Source organism: Erpetoichthys calabaricus, chromosome 7 (genome assembly GCF_900747795.2).
Source record: "Erpetoichthys calabaricus chromosome 7, fErpCal1.3, whole genome shotgun sequence".
Classification (NCBI taxonomy): Eukaryota; Metazoa; Chordata; class Cladistia; order Polypteriformes; family Polypteridae; genus Erpetoichthys; species Erpetoichthys calabaricus.
In genome coordinates this window covers 62668224-62689671 of record NC_041400.2, presented here as the reverse complement: position 1 = coordinate 62689671, position 21448 = coordinate 62668224, and the positions used below count along the sequence as shown (strand labels likewise).

At 36.2% G+C, this 21448-nt stretch overlaps 1 protein-coding gene across 6 annotated transcripts in view; it reads right to left on the bottom strand.

The window, feature by feature from the left end:
- The window catches only part of LOC114654277 (EGF-like repeat and discoidin I-like domain-containing protein 3), a 981185-nt gene that overhangs the window by 396402 nt on the left and 563335 nt on the right, over positions 1 to 21448 (bottom strand). The window lies entirely within an intron of this gene.

Here is a 21448-nt window from a genome sequence, read left to right as displayed (position 1 = left end):
TCTAGGTTTTTGCTTTCTCGATTTATGATTTTGTCTCATGTCCTGGCTATTGTTTATTTGAAACTTATCCTTCCAGTTTTGACCTTGGCTCGTTATTACTAATACATTTGATTTCTGGATTTGATCCTACTTAAAACTGTAGCTGCCCTATCCAGTCATTACACTTACATGTGTTCTGTAGGTGGTTCATTTTTATTATGTTAAAATTACACGTCTCTACTATATTAATAGGGAAACAAAACCATGTATTAGACCACCTGTGCATTCCCACAGCTTAACAGGTCTTCATATTTTTTTGAATCTATATTCCTTTTCAAGTTTTACTTAAAATTTATAGCAAAACTTGCTGTATGAAAAAGTCTTTTGAGTGGCATGTATGTGTATCTTTCTCTAGTATCTTGATTTTTTTGCACTTTAATTGTTTATTCCTTACTATTCTCTTTTTGTCACAGCCCCAGTAGTTTAAATCATGCTTTTTGTTTCAAATATTGTTGAGTAAAAGATTTCTAACATAAATTAAATAGTTTTATGTGTGTATATTTAATTTTAAGGTAAGTATGCTGTACATACTTGTTGTCAAAGCCATTTAAAGAATTTTCACTAGTTTATTTAGCTGATTCCACAATATCTGAATCAGACTAACGCCATTCTGTTAGAGAATTCAATGGTACAAACCCAAACACATTGCTCCCAATTGCACACAATCTTAAGAATGCAAACTATCGCCATGTAAAATTACTCTAAATACAGTGCTAAACATGTGAAATTCCTGGCTTCTGTTATAATATTGCAGAAGGGTTACATTTTAACCTTATGCAATACAATACAATTTATTTTTGTATAGCCCAAAATCATGCAAGAAGTGCCGCAATGGGCTTTAACAGGCCCTGCCTCTTGACAGCCTTGACTCTCTAAGAAGACAAGGAAAAACTCCCAAAAAAAAACTTTACAGGGAAAAAATGGAAGAAACCTTGGGAAAGGCAGTTCAAAAAGAGACCCCTTTCCAGGTAGTTTGGGCGTGCAGTGGGTGTCAAAAAGAAGGGGGTCAATACAATATTATACAATACACATAACAGAAGTAATCCTCAATACAGTATAAAAATAAAAATATTACAAGTACAGAGCAGAATTTAACAGTAGATGATATCACATAATTTGATTAGGATTTGTTTAGAGTCCTGGAGACCTCAGCCCTCAAGCTGCCTCCCCCATTTGGCCATTCCACAGCTGAAACAGTGCTGGGCCAGCCAATCCGATGAAAAGACCAATCAACCTGACAATTCCTGCGATCCTCCATCAGGGATGACTTACCTTAGGCAGGCAAAACAACTTGGCAGGTGGGCCGTGGCACCAAGTGCCACATTTACTTATTTGTCCAAGAATATTTTTCCAACTTCTTACTAGATATTGTAGGCAGTCTATGGCAGTGGTAAACTGTAGCCCATGGCTGCATACTTTTCACATTCATCATAAAAACACTGTAAGAAGCACAGAGATGGACAACAACGGCAGAATAAAAGTAGGACAGATTATTCCTTCCTTTTTTAAGATGTACTTATTATTTTATTAAAATCAGGCTGCTCTCCAGCTCCAAACTCCTATTAAAACTTCCCTACTGTCTCCAGCCATGGAGAACACATCTTAAACCCTTCATCCAGCTTTGTAAGTAATGCAGTGCTCCAGTGCTAATCACACTCACTTGCCCTCTCTCTCCACCAGCATTCATTGTCCACTCAAATTTATTGACTCTCCTTTTAAAATGATCATTCTTCAAGGTCACTACAGCTGCATGCACACAGTCTATCCCAAGTTAAATTTTACCAGTGTGTCTGTATTCTCTTTGCCTTTTTATTCTGTGTTAATTTTGTACAAGTTGTAGCGTGTGGCCAGGGCCCTTGCCCTGCTGGGACGCATCCACGCTGGGAGGAGAAGGGAAATCAAGCATGGCCAGAGCGTTACCTCTCCCGGGACCCTAGATGGCAACCCCCCTGGGCCTCGGACTACTGCAGGGCTTTTTGGGAGTTGGAGTTTGGTGCAGCCCTGTTGGGACCCACAGGCGCCACCAGGGGGTGCTGCAGCAGGAGCTGCTGAGCCCTTATGGGCAGTTCTCCTGCCAAACCTGGAAGTGCTGCTGGAAATAAGTAATCAAGCACCTGGGGCACTTCCGGGTGTGTTATAAAAGGAGCCAGCAGCCAATACTCAGGAGCCAGAGTCAGGAGGAGGAAGACTAAGCTTGACCCGAGGAGTGGAAGAGAAGGAAAAGAGAGAGAGAGAAGACTATTGAGTTGTGCTGTGCTTTGGACTGTGTTGTACCTGTAGGAAAAGGGGAAGGCATTTTCCACGAGGAAAAAGAAAATAAAAAACATGCGCACCTTAAACTTGTGTCCCACGCTTGCCTGTGTCGGGTTCAGCTGGCAATGCCAGCCTGGGTGGTCCAGAAAGTATTTCTAACAGTAAAGGTTAGTGGCATCCATTCCAGTATTAACTCACTCAGTGGCATCCCCATCTGCAGTCCATGCATCTACAGTGGTTCATATTTTCATGTTTTACGCTTGGACATTTGATCATTACTTATGTAGGAATAAGTTTTCCATAACGTTACTGAAATATTCAACCTGAGAAGTTGCTCTAAATTAATAAAATTCTAATGGAATGAAAATTATGAGCCCACACCAAATTTTCACTTTTAACCTCTGTCACACATCCTTCTGCTAATAAAAATTAGACTACTGCCTGATCTCCATGATCCTAAATAAACTTCCTGAACTGTTTGTTATTGGAAAATCATTTCTCACAAGACTAGAGATGGTATTAAACTTCTGTACACCATTCAGTGGGGGTATTTTGATTTTCATTGGCTCATCTTGACTGAAATGTTTCTACAAGCAAAACTGGTGAAAGACTAACTTAAGTCTCTAATTACATTTCCTCTTACTGTATGTAAACTAGAGACATATCAGCTGACTAAGTACATTTGATTGTGTTAAACAACAATTTTTTCAATTCTATAAATAAAATATTTTGGAATTTGTAAAAAGATACAAGTATATTGTTTAATTTACAGCAATGTAAAGGTCCAAAAACTAATGTGCAATGTAGCCTTTCTTCAAGACATATTCAAAACATAGTTTGTAACACTTTTGGGTTAAACGTTAATCTTGAAAACTCTGTAGGAAGTCTTTCAGGTTACAACAATAATTATGGCCCCAGCTGATTAATGCAGTGTCTAGCATAAGCAGTTTTTATGCAAGCAAAAACAGGATATCTTTCAGTAGTTTGTGGAAAAAGAAGTAAGATGATGTTTATAAATTAAATAGCAAGAACTTACAAACCATTGTAAGCCTTCTAGCTCTTGATGAAATCATCTTATATATTGAAGTTTTGGCTTCCAGCCACTAAAACCTTCAGGATAACTACTAGAGCACAGCTTGTTAAGAAGGAAAGTAGGCTGTTTTGAGTTCCAGATGCTTGGTATTCATTAATTCACATTGGGGCCAAGTGAATTGAATATTTCGTACTTGTCTTGGACTGATGAAAACACATTATCAGAACCTGAAAAGTTGTAGGACTTCAGTAAAACCATACTACAATTGATTCAAGTAAATTTACGTCAAGTCAATGTTGAAATATATATAATTCTAATTCTAACTGCTTGGTATTTTTTCTGACACAAGTAAAAAGGAAGAAAATACAGACAACCATATTTAGATCACACAGGAGTTATACAACCAATAGCATGTTCTAATTGTGCACATTCAAAAGATGAGGTGTCTGGGAAATAAAGATGAACAGCTTCTTGGCTTTTACTAGAATTTCCCAAAAAACATTCTTGAAAAATGAATAGTGTGGCTCTAAGATAAATCAATTCCAGGTCCAATGACTGGCCCCATATATTCATACAAGTTTGTACCTACTTAACACTAGAATCCCTGAAGCCTACATCATCAGTATGGCACTGCCAGATCTAAACACTATCGTGGCGAATTGCTCACGTACTACAGTGACTTTAGCTGCAGGTGGAAGTCCCATTTTATTTATGGTGCCAAGCAGAGTTGTGTTGCACTGCACCAGTCTATTAGCCAGCAAAAGCGCTGTGAAGAAGCTGTTTGTTGTTACGGTTCTGCCTCTGTCCAGAAACAGCTCCATAAGCTTTATGACCACAGACTCGGAAAGTCTTTGCCCTGTGTTTTAACGCAAAACACAGCTCTCAACAAAACTTTGCCAGATGTCTGAAATTGCAGCAAACGTGAATTGATTTCAATTTCACACATTCTGCACGGGTGTCTTTGTTGTTAAAGTGCAAATGCCACATGATAGTCTGATAGCGGTCACGGGACATCATATCTTTGACTGCCAGAACAACAAATAGTTCTGAGCAGGCATCAACCACAGCACCAACTGTGGTCATCGCTGCTCTTGTGAAAAGAATGAAGATAATCGCCATCAACTCAGAGAGGGAGAGGCAAGTTTGTTGTATCACGTGAACGTCACTGACAGAATAAAACTGAATAATAAAAAAAACAAATGGTAACTTTTACAAGTAGCCACAATTTACACTTGGTGTTACAGACTCAAATCAAATGTATGTTTTTATTATATTATAGTCATAATAATAGCAGCTCACTACTCAAACCGCAGAGCACTAGGACTCGAACCCAGAACCTTTTGTTATAAGGCAGCAGTTCTTACCTCTGCACCATCCAAGAATACATATAAGTGTTCTATGTCGATTGACATTTGAGCTTGGATTTGTAACTCATTTACAGCAACATGTGAATTGAATTATTATTTTTTATTTTGGTCATATTCTTGAATAAAAGCGCATGTGTTTATTTGATATTTGGACTAAAGTTTTCACACATTATACACTTCACATCATTATTAGTATAACATGGAAAAAGTTTCTGCTTTAGGTATGTGTTCAGCATTTCTTGCCTCGCATTTCCTTTCATCCTACACTTACACAGAACATTGTAGACACAGAACAGACATGATATGTATGTGTTCCAAATGACGATATATGATTTACCCTATATGACTCCAGGCACCTCATATCACAATAAAGAGACTTGAGCTGGGAAAAGTTTGCCACTGACTTCAGCTCTGTCGGGGGTAATTGTAGGGGGTGGGAGAGCATGCTGCTGACTGCTTGTGCAGATCGACACATTTACAAAGCAAAAGACGCTGATGAAGAGAGGTGTGAAGGAATTTAAATTGGTCCGGGATTCTGAGTATTTTCGTAGGCTTCAGGGATTCTAGTGTTAAACGTTTATTAGAAACGAGTTAAGAAAAGAGCTGGAAAATAGATTAAAGTAAATTATATGCATAAGAATTACTTACATAAAGCTGACCCTTTATTTCTGAGAGAAAAATTCACTGTTTACTTATTTAACTGTTTATTGGCATCTCTTTGTAATAAATATTATACTTAGTGAGGGGGTGCATTGTTGGCAAGAAATTGCCAGGGAAATGGGAACCATAGAGCAGGGTGATGTACAATGGAGTAACTCTATGCAAGACAGAGAAAGAGATACAGAGAGAGACAGAGAAAGAGAGAGAGAAAGAGAGATCCTGGCAGTAGACTCGTGCATATACCATTATGAAAACCCAGAGACATCCTGCAGGTGTGCTGCTTGCCCTGAATGGGCAGTTGGAGGGGCACCTGCATGACACAAATAATGAAATAATCTGGAGAAAAGACCTACTGTGTCTCATCCTTTAAGACAAGGAGAAAATGTTAAGGGGCATGTATGTTTGTTAAAGGACACAAAAAACAGAAAAGAATGCATAGGATGGCATTGTCCCTCACATGGCTCATACAGCTGTTATGGTACCTTAGAGATATGACTATTTAAGGCTAACGGAACACTCAAGGATGAAATGAGTCATAGCTTGGAGCCCCCAAAGCAAACAGAAAACCAACCCTATACTTGGAAGAAATCAATCATAAGTGATCTTGGAAGAATATTTAAAGCTACCTCCATGTCAGAGGCAATTTGAGTGTAGAGTAGGGAGACGATAGAGACAAACATTTAACAACCAGGAGAAACAGAAATCAGGGTTAGAAACACAGAGTGAAAGAGATACTCATACTGTGGCTGAGCCATCTTATCTGTTATGCAGAGGTGGAAGACTTATTTTATCCAGTTTTGTTGTCTTACTTCTGTTTCTCTGTACTTTGATTAACTTCCATTTGTACATTCCTCAAGGTATTCATTTTTGTGTTGTAAAGGCAGCATTATTGTTACCTATTTGCCTACTACTACCTCAGGGATGTGCAAGATATCCACTTATTAAAGAATTCAAATAGAACAGTGAAAGTTTCAGAGTGAAAACGTAAAATATCATGTTTAACATTTGCCATCCCTATCTGCATTAAGGCAAAAATTTCTTTTCGTTCAAATCAAAAAAAACATAAAATTTACTTGGGTAGCCCAACAAGGATATTAAACTGTTTTTCTATGTTTCTGTATGTAGTCTCACTCCACATTAATAAACTGAAAGGCCAGGACAACCAATTTTGCATTGTCTTTATGTGTTAATTTCAAGACAGAATCACTCAGTGTCAAAATGGCATTATGAGGGAAACCAGGTGACATATACCGTACTGTAGCATGCTTTTATTGGGAATATCAATCTCATAAATATTTTCATACATTTGCATTTTGAGGAGATCTTGAAAGAATCATATGGCCCCAACAACATTAGTAAGAACCCCTAATGAACAGATTTTAATGTTTAACTTTCTTAATCTTTTACTTTACAAAAATGACAGTTTTTAAAAGTAGATCACAACAATAAAATAAGTAGACACATTATTATATACAGTAATTTATTATTAATTTGAATACATTTCAAGTGAAGCACTTTAGCTGGAATGTAATCAGGAAATAACCAATTTGTGATTGAGTATAAGTGAAGCAGCAATATAAAATTAATCTACTCTATTGTATCATCAAGATAATAGCAAGGAATTACAACATATCTATTAAAGAAAACGTTATTTTGGCTACCAAACAATACTGCAGAGTTATTCAAAATGCATCCTGCTGTACCTACAGCATGATGAATTCAATCAAACTATTATTTGCTTTACAAACTACTACATGTCTTCTTTATAATATCAAAACTGTGGTAAGCAATAAAATGTGTCAAAAATCATTTTTCATTTAAACATGTCAGTCACAGACTTTCAAAAGAAAGTGTAGTCAAAAGAAAAGCAACAAACCCCTAAGAAGTACAAAGAAAGCAATAGTAGGTGATCTTACATAGCATGCACACAATTCAATACTGCTGTATAAATGTTGTTTTTGGTTAAAAACATTGACCATATTGATTAACTACCAACAGTGCAGCCTGTCAACTTATCAATCAAGTAACATCTCACTGGCTGAGTGATTGCATGGAGAACCATTTCTGTATTGACTTTGCCGACAGGAAAGGATGAAACCTTACAGTGAAAGGTAAACGTATGCAATTACTTTACTCTTTAAACACAAATTATTCCATAATTGCTCACTCAGTACACTTAAAGTGAATTGATTAATTGTACATTTTGCTCCTGAATCAGCTTTATAATTATTTTTTCAGAAGAAAATACCTGCACAACAAAACAAGGTTTGACAAATTGATCAACTCATTTCAAATTAGTCCTGACTGACAGTAACACAAATAGGCATGACAAAGCTTTAAACAGTTAAGCACCTAAACTAACTGAATGAACTCAATGTACAACAAAAAGACTTCAACAATTCCAAAGATACTGCAACATGAAAGTGCAAACTACTTAAAGGCAATACAGCAGATTCAGAGGGCTTGCAACAAATCAGAAAAGTGAAAAGGGTGAATTGGGTGATGTTAAAAGTGGTGTTGCACAGGGGTCAGTGCTAATGCTGCTGCTATTTTTAATATACACAGTATAAATGACTTGGATACGAAAATAAATAACAAATTAGTTATGCAGGTCTAGAAGCTGCACCCGAACAATCCTCTGGGCTCTCGACACAACCTGCTGTAAAGCTTTCCAATCAGCAGCTGTGCAGCTGAGATACCACACACAAATATACAGTAATGGGTTAAAATACTCTCTGTGGTGCAGCCGCAGTAGGTCAGCAGCAACTGTCAAGGGAGGCCAGCTTTTTTCAACATTCTTACATTCTTAAGAGAAACAGCATTTGCCGCACCTTTTCAGTGGTGGTGTGGTGTTAGCTGTCCATGAAAGGTCCCTGGTGATATGTATCCCCAGGAACCTAAAGCTTGATACACACTCCACTTTTTCTCCATTGATGAAATTTGGAGTATGATCCTCATCATGTCATCTTCTAAAATCAATGATGAGCTCCTTGGTCCTCCCTTTGTTGAGGGATACGCTGTTCACTGAGCACCATCTCACCAGATTTTTCACCTCCACTCTGTAGGCTGATTCGTCATTATTGGAAATTAGCCCAATCACTGTTGTGTCATCTGAAAATTTAATAATGGTATTGATGGTATATGCAGGTTCACAATCATGAGTGATGAGGGAGTAGAGGATGGGGCTCAATACACAGCCTTGCTCTATACCCGTGTTCAGGGTTATGGTGGAGGAGAAATGGGGGCCTACCTTTACTACCTGATGGTGCTCTGAGAGGAAGCTGAGAATCCAATTACATAGTGGTATACTGTGACCAAACTGGTGCAATTTATGGATGAGCTGTGAGGGGACAATACTATTGAAAGAAGAGCTATAGTCTACAAATAGCATTCTCGCATATGTGCCCTGTCCTTCTGGATGAGTCAGAGCTTTGTGCAGAGCTAGAAAGATGGCATCCTCTGTAGATCTATTAGCTCTGTAAGGAAACTGATATGAGTCCAGGAAGGCGGGGATGTTGGCTTTACTGTAAGAGAGAACCAATCTTTCAAATCACTTTATTATTATAAGTGTCACAGCGTCTGAATGATAGTCATTCATATTACTGATGTTGGTTTTCTTCAGCATCGGCACAATAATGGCTGACATAAGGCATGCAGAGACCATTTCCAATGTCAAGGAGAGATTAAAGATATTTGTAAATATAGGAAAAAGTTACAGTTATAGGAAAGTTTTAGGAAACTTTGTGGCACATCAGATTATTTTCAGTTAATGGTAACTCCATTTTGAAAGTAAACATACAGTACCTTTACTGAATGGATTTGCTGTTATAAATTGTCTGGTATTGCCTGTGTCTCCACCTGTTGCCCTTTTTTCCTCAAGCGGCTTTGTATCAACTATGTGCTACTGAACAAAACTAAATAAAGTCAAATGATAAATGGACAGTGGAAAATAGAAAGGAAGCATAGTCTTTAGCCTGTACATGACCTTTCTAGTAAAGAGTTAGCATGACATTTGAGCAGCATCCCAAGCAGGTCAGTTCAAACATTCCTGTCTCCATCTAAAGATTCCAGCTTTTCTTGGACAATTTCCAGACATATTCACAGAGCTGCTCCAGCAGTAACTGACTAGGTGGCACCTAATGACATGCATACACCACCTCAATGGGCTCCTCTCAATCTGAAGAAGCAGCAACTTTACTCTGAAACTCTCACAACTTGCTGAGTTTCAGACCCTGTTTCATGGTGTAAGTCTAGTGGCTCTGTGAGAAAAACTTATTTCTGCCACTTACATTCACAGTCTCATTCTTTTGATCATTACCCATAGCTCATAACAATACATGAAGAAAGGGATGTGGATTGACTTGTAAACCAAGAGCTTTTTGTAAATTTAAACTCAGTTAAAATGACATTAGAAAGGAAATACAAGCAGTTATTCCACTGTAAAGCTTGTTCAGAAATTTGATGGATATACAATAAAAGACAAATCATGTCACATTATACTTTAAGTTGAGGCCTGTGCTCTTTTTCTGGGCTTATAACCGTCTAACAACATCTTGCCTGAAGAAGGGGCCTGAGTTGCCTCAAAAGCTTGCATATTGTAATCTTTATAGTTAGCCAATAAAAGGTGTCATTTTGCTTGGCTTTTCTCTACATTCATAATGGCTAACATGGTACAAAACCCTAGTACTATGGGCTTATAACCATAAGCCAAATGTTACAAAAACTAAGATAATATTCATTTTTAATGTTCTCTTATGGCCATTTAAGAGACCTAAACTTAAATTTGTAAGTTCACAGTACCTCAACAAGTCAATGTAAAAGCTGCTTTTTTCTTTTGCGTCATTGTAACACCTCTGATACTACATTCTCAATGATTTGTCTGGCCAAAAATATGGTAATGGAATCAGTAAAGTTTCAGTCTTCAACATAAGAGTACATCATCTGCAAAACTGCAGCTGGTAAATTGCCAATGTTACTTTTTGGGCTGCATGTAATTTTTAAATCTTCCCTATCCAGAAGGTTGCACTTTATGAAGCAACAGGCTGCAACTCATTAAACAATTCACATCATTATGACTCTGATATTGTTTCTGTATGGGTACTCTGAAAATTAGTGCTATTCTGAAACGTACAATTCAAGGGAAAAAAACAAGAGATCAATTGGAATTTTTACTGTGGGACATGATTTCTTACATTGTAGCACTATAATAAATCAAGCTTATTCAAAAATCACACATTTTTATAGTTGTATGGATTTTTTGCACATATACCAAATAGATCAAGTTAACAGAGAGGAGATATTTAATATTTTTATCTAATACTTATTGTTCTGAAACTTATTGTTTCAGCTAATGAATACTGAAGATACCAGGTAAAGTAGCTATTTCAGATACGAAAGACAGAAGTTTTGAGGTAAGGTAGTAATACTCATTATTGCTGGTGCCAGAGATTGGTGACATATTGCATGTTGATTGGCACATACAAGTAAGAATTTTCCTGTACTCTGCATCTGTAACAATAATGGCACTATAAATCCCTGAATCAATTAACTTATTTTATTTACTCGCCAGTGAAAGTGGAAGCCAAAGGATGCAAACTAGCTAGTGCTGTGAGGCAAGTACTGTGAGGCAATGTGGCAAAATATATTTTGTAATTAGTAAGTGAATGTGTGGGATATGTATCATGTGGCAAGCTACAGTAGAGGCTACATTGCCACACTGTATTTCTAATGGACCAGCAGAACATTTTATACCTGAAAGTAAGATTATTTTGACATCTGTGACAGATGTCTTCATAATCCCAAAACATGTATTTATGATTACCCCGCTGAAGGTGTAACTTTAAACATTTTATTTTTAAGAAGTTAGATGATGTCATTCTGTTAACTGACATTTGGTCTTTGGTTCAAAGTGACAAATCCATGTTTTATCCCTGAATAGATGTTTTCATCCGGTGCTCATAACAGGAGAGCAACTATGAGTGCACCTCTTTCCACACAGCTTTATGATCAATGTATAAGCTTCATGGAAAGCAATGTGCACATACTTTCCTGCCTTGAATTAGTAATGTTGTTTACACTTTCAGCTGAAAGCTTTCTATAGCATGCTGAAACACTGGAGTGACTGTTGTTGTTGGTTGGCTAAAATGAGGTGTGTCACTAAGCTCTTCGTGGCTTCTTTCAAAACTCCTGCGACTAACAGAGTTTTTATTAATAGCATAGCATAAGAAATTCAATAATAGCCTGTTGTTTAAAATACATGTTTCCACATACAGTAATAATAGCTTGAAAGCTGGAAAAACAGATTGTTCTAATGTTCTGTAGAATAGCACACAGAATAAGTTGCAGAAATTTTCTTTTAGTTTGAATAACTTATAAAAAGTGTGTAAAACTTTAGTTTAAGTACAACAAAATGCATCTATTACTCATTTACTCTTAAGTAACAATACCTTAACAAAGGCTTCTTCTGGAGTAAAAAAACCTTTTCAAAGCATAACCAAAGTTGTTATTCATCTATGCAATGTGACCTATTAAAATAATTTTACTTTGGATGGGTCAGAGGTAGCTTAAATGAGACATACTTCTCTTGATTTTGCATACTTAAATACAAAACCTGCAAATCCTTCATATTAACAAGTAATTTAACCAGCATATCAAAGGGTCTTACCACGCCACACTGCACTGAGATGAATAATCCATCCATCCATTATCCAACCCGCTGAATCCGAACACAGGGTCACGGGGGTCTGCTGGAGCCAATCCCAGCCAACACAGGGCACAAGGCAGGAACCAATCCCAGGCAGGGTGCCAACCCACCGCAGGACACACACAAACACACCCACACACCAAGCACACACTAGGGCCAAGTTAGAATCGCCAATCCACCTAACCTGCATGTCTTTGGACTGTGGGAGGAAGCCGGAGCGCCTGGAGGAAACCCATGCAGACACGGGGAGAACAAGCAAACTCCACGCAGGGAGGACCCGGGAAGCGAACCCAGGTCCCCAGGTCTCCCAACTGCGAGGCAGCAGCGCTACCCACTGCGTGAGATGAATAATCTATCTACTAATGTTTTATAACTATTATGAAGACCAAAAGAAGTCTTTCTTAAGGCCTTGTTACATAAGAGTAAATGAGTAATAGATACATTTTTTCAGTACCTAAACTAAAGTGTTCCCAAAAAGTGTTACAAAACATTTTAAACGATCATTGTAGTGCCTGTGACTAACACTGAGAAAAAAAAATGGTAGGCAGAAAATAGATGGCATACAGACATCACTTGATGCTTTTTGAAACTGTGTATTCTTCTCACAAGTAGATATTTTTGAATTTTGAATTTAAGGGGGAACATTTCCTTAAAGAATTTGAGAAAACATAACAAAGAGCCAGTTATCTGTGCTCAATACAAATTCAATCAAATTATTCAATAGATATACACTGAAAAAAGTATAACATTGATGTTATTCATTCAAAGTAAATTTTCACTTTCAAGCAACTTAAGATTAGTCATTCAGTGTTGTAGCTTGAAATATTTGGTTTCAGATCAATTGTTACAACTGTTTGTACCAAAGTAAGTTATGGTGGAGGGAATAAACATAAAAATCCTATTTGAGTTAACCTAATATTTTAGGTTTTTCGTGTGGGAGGGGCCATTTGTATATTCTTCCGGTCGAACTTTCCAGTGTGCTGGCTTTCCAACTGCCAAGAAAGAAGAACACTTTCCCGAGTGGAGTGGACATAGCTATACAGGTCTGGTCATTTTCAGCAGCAGATTTTTATAACGGAGGATTTGTGGTAAGTAACCCTGTTTCTCAACTGTTAATTTTAAGTATAAGAACTCATAATAAAACATACTTTCAAGAAAGCTGTAGAAACGTTTAATAATTTTTTGTTGTATATTTAAGATTTACACTGCAAAATGCTGGTGTATTTGCACTAGATTTTTAAATAAATGTAAAAAGTACAGCATTGGAATGTGTTATGTTCATAATATTTCTAATAGCATAAAAACAGGTTACGACCAGTAAACCATTTTAAATTATAACAACTTAAAAAATAGATTTACTTGAGTATAAAACAAGTGAATCACACCCAATCACTCTAAATGATTTGCCTCAACTTAAAAAATAGATTTACTTCAGTAAAAAACAAGTGAATTGCACCCAATCACTCTAAATGATTTGCCTCAACTTAAAAATTGTGGGTTCAATAAGATAATAAGAATTATATTGGTTCAGATTGAAAATATTAAGTGTGAATCATTACCTTAATTATTTTTAGTTAAATGGAGGTTATACTTTTTTCAGTGTACAATAAATCAGAAGATATCCTATATATAATATGCAGTAGGGTTCATGTCCAATATCCATTAAAGTGAGAGCATTTCCCATTCAGCAAAAAGGTTAAAAAGAAAGGAACATTCAAATATATATTTTTTACACTGCTGTTTTTCCTTTACAGATACTACAGATGCAACTCTGTTACGCTATCTCCTTAATTCCCATTAAATACAGAATTTAGTAAATTCTTTTTTATTTAACAACGAGCTGTATATACCCGGCGTTGCCCGGGGCAGAAGTAACCTAATCGGTCAAACACTTACATATATACCAAAGTAAACCTAATCGGTCAAACAGTTACATATATAAAAAAAGCGAACCTAATCGGACAAACAGTTAATCTATATACATAAGCAAACCTAATTGGTGAAACAGTTACATAAATACAAAAGCAAACCTAATCGATCAAACAGCTTCATATATACAGAAGCGAACCTAATTGGTCAAACAGTTATGCATGTGCAGAATGATTTTACAAACATTATGCGTGTTAACAATCATTAAAAAGAAAAGATTGAGGAACTGTTCTTCTATATGTGATGAAGCCACTAATCAGACAGATTTTTTTCAGGACCCAGCTGTTTCATAACTAAACTACTGCCACCCCAAAGTAATGCCTAATAGTGGTTTTTGGGGTAGCTGTGGAATAAAAAGGGTGTTTTTTAGTCAGTAAGAATCTGACACTACCCTTCAGTACGGGCTGAAGGGTGCCTATGTAAGGTTTTACATCCTTCCCGTATGGAAAAAAAAACATACTAAACTTTTTTTTCATCATTACACATAATCTCAGTCAAATGGAAGTACGCATTCTCAATTTCTTTTTATCTAATTTTTACTTTTTCACAAAGCCATCCCATGCCAATTTGTATGAATAAACTTTTGCTAGAGAGTTAGCAAAAGTTTATTCATGCACATATTTTAATACGGATAATCTATCTCTAATCAAGGTTCTCATTTTCATTCTAATTTAAAATAATAATAGATACTCATTTTTTTCTTCTGTTTTAGAAAAACCAATCTATGCCACCTACGTCTTCGTCAAGTCAGCTTCATCCAGCTTCATCACATATAGAAGAAGAGTTCCTCAATCTTTTCTTTTTAATGATTGTTAACACGCATAATCTTTGTAAAATTATTCTGCACATGCATAACTATTTGACCAATTAGGTTCGCTTCTGTATATATGAAGCTGTTTCATCGATTAGGTTTGCTTTTGTATTTATGTAACTGTTTGACCAATTAGGTTTGCTTATGTATATAGATTAGCTGTTTGTCCGATTAGGTTCGCTTCTGTATATATGAAGCTGTTTGTCCGATTAGGTTCGGTTTTTTTATATATGTAACTGTTTGACCGATTAGGTTTACTTTGGTATATATGTAAGTGTTTGACCGATTAGGTTACTTCTGCCCCGGGCAACGCCGGGTATATACAGCTCGTATATATATATATATATATATAGCAAAATACCTGCGCTTCGCAGCGGAGAAGTAGTGTGTTAAAGAGGTTATGAAAAAAAAAAGGAAACATTTTAAAAATAACGTAACATGATTGTCAATGTAATTGTGTTGTCATTGTTATAACTGTTGCTGTCTTTTATATATATATATATATAGATAGATATATATATATATATATATTATATATATAATATACACACACACATAAACATTTATATACATATACATATATATACATATCTACATATACACATGTACATATATATACACACACATACATAAACACACACATAAGACTTACTGAGTGAAACGGGCTTTCATTGACAATCATGTTACGTTATTTTTAAAATGTTTCCTTTTTTTTTCATAACCTCTTTAACACACTACTTCTCCACTGCGAAGCGCGGGTATTTTGCTAGTATATATATATATATATATATATATATATATATATATACATATACACACATACATGCAGTTTTAATAACACAGAAATCAATATAAACATTAACATCATTATCATATGAGAATATGAAGTAATATATAAGAAGCACATTTCATATAAATATAAATTATTAAACAGTAAAATCTTCTTCTGTAATTTGCTACCGTGGCAATTTGTGTGTCTGTCCAGGATTTTAAATGACCTGTAGCTCGCAAACCGTTGCACCTATACACTTGAAATGTGGTACACATATAGTACGTCACGTCTACTATCCGCTTTATGGGTGATGATTGTTTTAGTCTTTTTATCTTTATTTTATTTTATTGTACAATCAAGTCCTATCTGCGCACAGCAGGGCAGCCGTGGGCGGATGTGTATGGTGTATTCACTCGATGTTATCGTGCATTGCGCTGTCAGTGGTATTTTGATAAAAGAATTTGAACAACATATAAGAAGCGTATAAATTATTAAACAGTAAAACATTAACATTTAAGAAGTAAAGTTACATTAAGTACTACTGCTGTGCCTTCGGGTATACCTCATTTTTTGTTTGCCCATTACATGCTTAAATGTATAAATTTTTTGGTGCACCTACCCGAGAACACGCGACATATAACCGAGCGTGGTAGAAGCATGGATTTTAAACACGCGTTGAGTTGATGTGCTGGTCTCCCTCGTGAAATAACTGGTAATGTTTGACTAAAATCTACAGCGAGTAAAACGACATTAGCTCCTATTTTTTTTTTACGATCTCTGAGATGTTGCTTTTTTCGGTTCAAGGCTTCATAAGCTCTTTTATGTTGTATGGTGTACTTATCCCAAACCATCATCTTTGAATGTTGCAACACTTTCGCCTTGTATGTAGATCGGGGTAATTACATTCATTGCATTCCTAGTCTGAATCACAATGTGATTGTATGGGTGGTTACCTGGCACTGTAGGGTTGCCACCCGTCCTTTAAAATACGGAATCGTGCCGCGTTTGAGAATGAAATTGCGCGTCCCGTTTTGAATCAATACTGGACGGGATTTATCCCGTATTTTTTTTATAATTTTTTTTTTAAAGCAGCGTCTCATGCAAATCATCCCACACGCATTTTATGAAGATGCCTCCTTTCCTACTTTTGATTGGGTAATACTTGATGTCATCGTTAGTTTGATTGGTGTTTTTAACTGTCCAGTGAGTAGGGCGTGTCTTTCAACGGAATGAAAAAAAGGCCCACCCGACGACCCACCCATTCCATTTTTATATATATAGATTCAGTTGGTCAGTCAGTCATTTTCAGACCCGTTTAATCCTGAACTCAGTTGCAGGGGTCCGCTGAAGCATACATTTTTACGCCCTTTCTTATTTTGCATTACTTTAAAATATATCCTGTCCCTGTTATATTTAGTGCTGTCTGTGGTAACATATTCTTTCCTCATTCCAATATCAAGATTTTTACTATACAGGTGTACATATTTGCCTAACTGACATCACCGTATCCATGAAATTTAACAGAATAACCAGGAGGCATTAGTATATGTATATACTGTGCCTTAGGTATTTGTGTATTGTAATTGCATGAAGCTGATTTTAAAATGTGTTTAGTAATTGTATCATTTGTATAAATCAGGTATCTGTTTAGTAATTGTATCATTTGTAGAAATCTGGTATAGGCTAGGTCCAGTCCTACCTCATAACTTAAGCTAGCTAGTGGACTTGAGACTACTGTTAAAGTTAATCAAGAGTAATAACAAGGAAGTTTGATTCTGCTGTATACTGTACCAACACAGGAAATGGGTGAATTGTTAAAATTCTGTTTTCCTCCTTCTTCTATTCTGTTTTTCTTCTTTCTTATTTCAAACTAGCAAAATACCCACGCTTCGCAATGGTGAAGTACTGCTTTAAAAATTTTTTTAAGAAGAAAAGTAAACATTTTTAAACTAAAAATATACCAATAATTATTTGTTAAGGATCTCTTTGTTTACCGTTGTCAGTTCGGCCCTCCGGTTGTAATATGACCAAGTTGTGCGCTGAGCTTACTCTTGAGCATGCAATGTATAGTTGGCCATGTGAAAAGCAATCTTGCCTCAAATCAATTCCAACCTTTTGTAGGGTCTGTCCCTGAGATTTATTAATTGTCATTGCGAAGCAGAGCCTTACTGAAAATTGGAGGCATTTGAATTGAAATGGGTTTCATCAATAACTTCGCATCCAGCTTTTGAGAGTTTAAACATTCATAAACATCAAAGTGTCCACTACTCAAATAGTCTCCTATGAATCTAAGATGTTTAAGAGGCATTGGCGGTTGTCCAAAGGTGTAAAATATTTGGCCATTTCGGTACACTTGAAAGCGACAACCGAACAATTCAGCGGCAGCCATCAACTCACATGCAGAACCATAGGTGAAGGGCTTAAGCATTTCACTCTTATAGTGCTCCTGTGTAGTATAATTATCTCCTGTACCGTCATCAGTCCACACCTTGAACCTGTCCCAGTCATTCAATACATAAGACACAATGTTCCTCCAGATATCAAGAGTGAGTCTGATATAGCCGTGCAATATGTAACACAGAGAATGGAAAAGGCAGTTGCCATCTCCGGGCATGAAAACCTCTCGGTAAGTGACAGTTCTTTGATCGATGGTGATCACCTCGATAGACATGTTAATGGGGGTATGGTTGGAATGATAATAGAAATGGGTACCTGAACAATGTAAACTAAGTCTAAAATACCTACACAATAACTATAATCGTAATAAACGAACAATAAAACAGCGGAGAAGCCATGGATTAAATAAAAAGGCTGCAGTTATCAGCAGGGAGACGTGAATACCGTGGCGAAGCAAGGAAGGGAATAAAGAGACCGGAGCGACAGACGGCCTTATATAGGCAGGCAGCCAACTACGTGGGAGGCGTGGGGATGGGGGACCCAACGCTACCTCACACGGTGACCAAGCTGCAGGCTATGGACATTTGTATGTACATAAGTAGGATTCAGTTAGCGTTGGGAACCCGCGTACCAAATTTCTTGAAGATGGGCCCATAAGTAACAAAGTTCTCAAATTTCTTGAAGATGGGCCCATAAGTAACAAAGACTATTGGAAAGTTCAATATGGCGGCCGACAGTGGCGTCATACCACCAAAATAAGTATGTACATCGGTTTTGGTTAGCGTAGGGAAGCCGTCTACCAAATTTCGTGAAGAGGGGGCCATAAATAAGAAAGTTTAACATGGTGGACATTGTCAACCGTTATGACCGTTATGCGTGGAATTTCGAAATGAAACCTGCTTAACTTTTGTAAGTAAGCTGTAAGGAATGAGCCTGCCAAATTTCAGCCTTCTACCTACATGGGAAGTTGGAAAATTAGTGATGAGTGAGTCAGTGAGGGCTTTGCCTTTTATTAGTATAGATTAACCATGACAAAAAACAATCTGGGCCATACTTGGCAAGCCCATATAATGAGAATGGCTCACCAAAATTTCTTTACTCTCATATTTATACTGCAGTTCGTTCCATGTTTAAACAGAATAACTGGAAGCTATAATTAATTGTATAACCTTTACTTTATGATAGTGCCTAAATATTGATTTGATTCTGTGGTACTCTTTTTACCAGTCTATTCTGCCAGCTGTGTAATAGCAAATTGTGCATGATATGTGACATATGACTATATTTAGGCAAGAGGTTGATTATATACTGTCTCATCTCAAACTTTATAAGTTTTTGTCCATGCACAAGTAAAGTCGTTTATTTAAATTTTAAGTATAATTTAACAAATTAAATTCACTATCATATAACAGTGATGATTTAAATGCTTCTTGTTACACTCAGTGAAGTTGTATGGGCATCCAACTCCTTATAATTTGTGTGCCAATCTGAAAATGAGTACATGCTTGAAAAGAATCATTACAGGTGGATCTTAAGAAGGAGTAACAGGGTCTTCCATATGAAAGATGATGACAATCAGCAGGGTAAAAGATTGAGAACAACAATTCTGGAAGAATATTTTCCATTTCTAATTTGAAAGCACACATTTGTGAAGGTTGTATATAAAATCAGCTCCTTATACTATAGTTTCAAAAACCTTACTCCCTAAAACCAACACTAACATTTTATATGATCGGACATTTAACTTTTAAAAATCTGTCATTATTTTTTTTTTCTTCATTACTGTTCACAAAACTAGAAGCTTTATAACTCTGACTGTTCTACCTTCTGTTAGCAATCTTTTTCCATTATTAATAAGCTACCATCAAAATGAGTCTGTAAACAGGGAAAGCTAGCAGATGTGTGCAAAGACTGGAAAGTGACCTCCCAACATATATCATCCATCTGACAAACTGACATTGCTAATGGAAGATGAGCACTGAAATGACAGCGAAATCTATCTCACAGAGTCCTCTAATTACCTAAGTAAATTAAAACAATCCTATAATTAAATTTCCCTACCCAATATTCAGGTAATATTTTACCAAGAAATGAAAATCAACAGCATGAGCTAGGCTGAGACATCAAGGGGAAATGTGTTTAGCTGAAAGTGTGCAAAAGTGAAATGATAGTTTTAAAACATCCCTTGATGATCATTCATTGTAATGGCTTAAATGATTACTTCTGCATGTAATATTTTCAAAACGATGCAATTAAATACATTTACTGTTGTTTACACTTCTATAAGAGAATCCAAAATTGGCACGTATACTATTAGCTTAATTAAATGGTCTGAATTAAGGGAGAGGAATGCTTTCAGAAAATAAGCCACAGAAGCTGCTGTTTTGCAGTATATGTGCAATAAATGTAACAGAAGAGCACACCTTACTGTCTCTTCAGATGTGGAATAATACAGCACCAGGTTCAAACATCAAAGAAATCATGTATTTCTTCTCAAAACATATTGGATAAAAATTATTACAGGGACCACACTTCAAAACAAAGAAAAAATTAACAATAACAAAAAACCTTTTTTCACCATTGGGTCTATCTAAATAAAGTAGATTTGTCCCTATCTATTAAAAAAGGTGGTTTGCTTACTTTCCCATCCTGCCAATAGCGCAAAATAGATCTTGTCTTTGTTTTTATCTCCTATCAGGCCAGGTCCTGGAATTGCATCCACATTCAGTGTTGTTAACTTAAATGTACCACAATATGGTGGAACTACACCTCTGAGCCCCCAAGAATCTTTTCACGTGTTTTTCATGGATGAATGAAGCACATTGGTCAACCACAAGTGTTCTCTAGCTGTTTCTTAAGTTGGGTTGTTGGTGTAAAGTTAGTGTGCTAAGTAATCTGGGGAAATGCTAAAAACTTACATCCAGGATTCAGCGATCACTATCCCATTATCTGTCTCTTTTTTAAACTTTTCTCTTTTATCTCTCTTTTATAAACTTCTATTCTATCACCTTGGGAATTGACTTTTTCCATGTTTACAGTATATTGTTTATTATTTATGATTTACTGATGGGGACATTAAACTTGCATAATTTTTAAATTATTTTCACCAGTCTTGATGCCTTTTTTTGGGTTTCTTTTATGCATGAGGTTATTGTGTTCATTTTTTGTCATTTTTATTTAGTTCCAACAATATTGATTACAAAAGAACTACTGTAATTTACTATAACATGACATTTAAAAAAAGATTTTAATAAACAAAGGTAAAATACAGTGAAACGTTAGTCAAATCAGACACACAATTAACCCTATCTATTGTATCACAGAAAGACTTAAGATTTGTAATCTTGAACCTCACAAAAATGTCCATTGTTTCCCAAAGCAGAGAGCTAATTAATAATTTTCTTTTTAACCAAAACTGATCCCTGGTAGTTAAATACATCAAATATTATACAGTATCTGGTCTGATGAAACTGAGATATATGAT